This window comes from Rattus norvegicus, chromosome 18 (assembly GCF_036323735.1).
Source record: "Rattus norvegicus strain BN/NHsdMcwi chromosome 18, GRCr8, whole genome shotgun sequence".
In the NCBI taxonomy this organism is placed as follows: domain Eukaryota; kingdom Metazoa; phylum Chordata; class Mammalia; order Rodentia; family Muridae; genus Rattus; species Rattus norvegicus.
In genome coordinates this window covers 39,948,650-39,952,859 of record NC_086036.1, presented here as the reverse complement: position 1 = coordinate 39,952,859, position 4,210 = coordinate 39,948,650, and the positions used below count along the sequence as shown (strand labels likewise).

At 39.9% G+C, this 4,210-nt stretch overlaps 1 pseudogene; it reads right to left on the bottom strand.

The window, feature by feature from the left end:
* Positions 1–338: 338 nt before the first annotated feature.
* LOC120098139 (ELMO domain-containing protein 2-like) lies at positions 339–4,006 on the bottom strand (annotated as a pseudogene).
* Positions 4,007–4,210: the final 204 nt, after the last annotated feature.

The window sequence follows — 4,210 nt, the reverse complement described above, 5'->3', positions numbered from 1 at the left end:
ACATTACATTTAAAAATTTTATCTCATCAAAAAACTGGAGACAGAAAAAACCAAAAATACACATCATGATTTTCCTCAGAGTGTTAACAAGTCCCCTCATCTTCATTTAACAGCTGCTTGTGTGGAGAGGCTACTCACATGTGAACATGACAAAGCCTCCCCAGAAGCACCGCCCTTCCTGGGTTAGAGTAGAGCACCTATTCTGAGGACGCAGCTGCTGGTCCCCAGTTATGAGCACAAGAATAAACTCCCACCCTCCCGGGCAAACTCCATCTTTTATTTGGCTGATACCCTTCTGCTGAAGAAACGAAGAGCTGCTTTTCACACCCAAGTAATCGTTTTTCTTTGAGCAAAACTTTTAATCAAAATCCCTTTCACTGAATATTCTCAATGGACAGAATGATATGATAGCCAACACTGAGGGAAGACTCTTTAGTCTTTTTTTTGCATACATTTTCATAGAAAAATAATACAAATCCTAGTAGCTCTACAATAGAAGGAAAAAACAGGATAGACATTTTTAAGAAAAAAAATTTGATTTTTGAACTGTAAACGGTGCCAGTTTAAAATCATTTTTATACCTAGCTGTACTGTTACATTTATTTACAAAGAGCCTGGTCTAGGTTCTGTGAGATAACTAAGTGTCTCCCATTTTTAAAAAGATTGTCTTTCAGAGCATTTGAACTGCTAAATGTTGTGTTTATATATTTTATGCTACTCTTGTCACCGGTAAAATTTCTTCACCTTCACATATACAAGAATTCATCTCCACATTGATTCTATTTTATTTAATCTAAAAGTAACATAACTTTCTTGCTACTCAATGCCATTACTACCAATTTGCTACATTGTAATTTTAATAGTTCTAGACACAGGTGAGCATCTAAACATGGGCTTTAAAACTGCATGAAGTTCTGATGTCTGCTGCAAGTAAGGGGAACTGACTGTGCTGTTCCTTTCCTGCATACACCTAGCCCATCAGTCTGGGGCTTCCTGTTAAATTCTCGTGTACAACTAGTGACAGTCAAGCTTCCAGAATAGCAGAACTTTGAAGCTGGAATTGGCTTACAGATCAGTTCACTATATAATTATATGAAATGGCTAATGATAATTCTAACAAAAAAAAAACCAAACAAACAATATCTGTAATGTACAAAGGAGGATTTAAAGACTGTGACATTAACCTAACTATGATAATATGTTCTTCACATCATTATAGAGTTATTTTCTGTCAGGAAATAATTACTTATTATTATTAATTATTATTTCCTCTTTCATACTTCAAGTAGTCGTTTTATTACATATGCTGATAAAGAGTTAAATCAGTCCAAGATCTGGCTGCTGAAAGATTAATATACATGCACAAGTACTTTTAGCACAAAAGTTACAGACAAATACAGCTGCTGTCCATGGAAGACTTCACACTATAATACAGTGAACAATAACGGTAAACATGTGCTCCTTGTTAGGGTCTGGCGACACAATATATCATAAACCCTGGACGACAAGATTTTTTAAAAATGAAATTATGTTACCAGGGTTGACAAATCCCCTATAAGAAATCAATTATTAAATTCCTATAATACTGAAAAGTTAAATCCTTTCTAGTATTATAAAGCAAACCTACTTAAAAATAAAGTTTCATATTCCTTAAGGAAACAGTTTGAACCCATGCTCTGCAATGCAGCCTACACAACACAACAGCTGTGGCTCTCCTAAGGACACCCGTCCCGTGCTCCCTCGCTCTCTCACTCTCTGACAAGTGTGAAGACAGGCTTGTCAGAAGACACGAACAATTGTGGGAAAGCAGCAAACTTCCCTCTATCACACAAGCTAGTCATTACATACCTGATATTAAAAGATGTGCAAAACATCACCATGTATTAGGTTAAACTATGATGTCATAAACTGGTTTCCACGGAACTCAGCAGTGTTTCTCATCCAGTCTTTAAGCTCTTTTAGTTTGGCTCTGGGAATAAATCTCTTAACACATGCCAAGAGGGTACCGCCCCATCAGAATCTCCTCACGTATAACCCTCCACAGTACTTGCTGCCCTCCTGAGATTTTGGAGAATAAAGCTATACAAAAATGCACAGTCATGATCCGGGCTATGGTAGCACCCCACAGGCTGCTAACCCGGTCCCTACAACATCAGCCAGAAACACCAGAGGCAAAGCAAGGGTAAGCAAAAGAGAACAGCAAGTCAAATACACCAATGATCGGGAACAGATGTCTAAAAAGCTCTAAGTTTTCTTCTTGTGTTTCAAAGAGAGTTTAATCGAAAAAGAAGCTATGTTTCAAATGCAATCAAGATTTTCCCAGCAGAGGCACCTCCTTTCTAAACACACAGGCCTCCAGTGGGGCTCTGAGGAAGGTTCCTTCTACAGCTGATAAAAGAAAATACTGGACTGGAGTAAATGCCTAGAGTCCTTAAAATAAGACCTCCAACGTGGGCTACTTCTACAGAAGCTGCTAGTCACCAGCACCGCCATCCTCTCATTTCTGCTAGTCAGGCACCGGAGAAATCAAAGGACGCCATGATTGTTCACCCTCCCTGACAGAGCCTCGCTCTCTCTGCTCTAAGGATAGGACTTCTTGACAAGAGCTAGAGACACAAAGAAAGCCTCAGACGATACCCCGTGCTGATTTGCCTAGAGATAAAAGACCAAGAGCATTCAGAAGCCACTTCCAGAGTGAACAGGAACCCTGCAGAGGTTTTAAATGACACCAGCATGGGAGCACAGCACATAAAATGAGAACAGACTTGTGCACATTTTGATCAGTTGGCTAAATATAAATATACCTGATTTATACTTTTGAAACTAAGAGGCTAGACCCAAGCTCCAAACTGTAGTTGGCGTGGCTCTGGACGGTGTGGCTCTTTGGAGAACAGGGTATAAACGAATGTAAACACACACTGATTGTCCTCTAGCTTCCTTAAATAGAGTTTCTGAAGTATTTTTGTAGGAAATTATATGAGTGTAGTTAATCAGATAATTTCTATAATAACATATAAATTCTGTTTTGTGTGCAAAAGGTGGTAGAAAGAGAAGATAAGTGGTGTTCATGTTTTCAGAGTGAGCACAGCATTGCAATCCATCAAGAGTCCTTTGATCCTCTCGTGAAACTTCTCTCTGTACAAGTTGAAGTACATAATGCTTTCTGGCTCTTCTTCAAGCCAAAACTTGTCAAATTCATAGACAAGGTAACAGTAGAACTGGTGAAAGTGCTCCATTGTGGGTACCCCAGGGACGAAGTTGTAGAGATGAAGCTTCAGCGCCTCGCTCTTCAATAAGCTGTAAGCCATCTCGGTGAGATTGATCCCAACCTAACTTGGGGTGATTTGAGCGGGAGAGGATCTGATGTGCTTCGCTGGTGTAGTTCTCGCTGAAATACACAAGATTGATCAGTCCGAGTATGCCCATGCCTCTGAAGTCTGTTTTGGGATCATCGCCTTGGAAACCAATGTCTGCCCACTGCTTGGAGATCCGGGCCTTCAACTTTTTCGTTGGCATCAGAAGACTCCAAAGCTTGAGGAGCAGCTTCTCATGCTGTGCATTGGCAGAATCGTAGGGCTTTTTCCTCACATTTTCTACGTCATGGTAGAGCTGTCTATAGCCAGTGATCTGCAGTAAGCATGTCCTCATGCAGATTTGAAAACTGCTGTCCTTCTCGGGGCAGATCTTCTTTTCCTTCATGATGTCCACTATGCACCTGTCCAGGTCGCTCTCGGCAACTCGTGTTGCATTGTGTAGGACCTTACTCTTGGAATATGTCAAGGAATTTTCTATTCTGTAGGTCCTCTGTGCACCTCCATAGGTGTCAAAAATTCGCTGCAATTCACACTTTCCAGTCATTTGTCGTAAAACCCATTTCATCCAAAATCGGAAAAAGTGTCCATAGAAAAACTCCCACAAAGAAAGGAACATGTTTTCCTCACAGAAGCGGAAGAACTAGGGGGAAGCTGGCACTGCCTCGGTTTCCCCCAGCTGCAAACACCGGCAACGGAAAACCTACTTCAAAGAGTTTAATGTTTTATTAAAACCATTTAAAAGTTTTATCTTCACCTTTTAAGTCTCCAGCTATTTGAAATAGAAAAGTCCCTTTTTCTTTCTTTCTTTCCTTTTTTTTGTTCTTGGGGATATATTTTCTCACAAGTCAAGAGAATTGTCTGTTATGGTGATGAAAAGTAGAAATTTTTTTTAACTT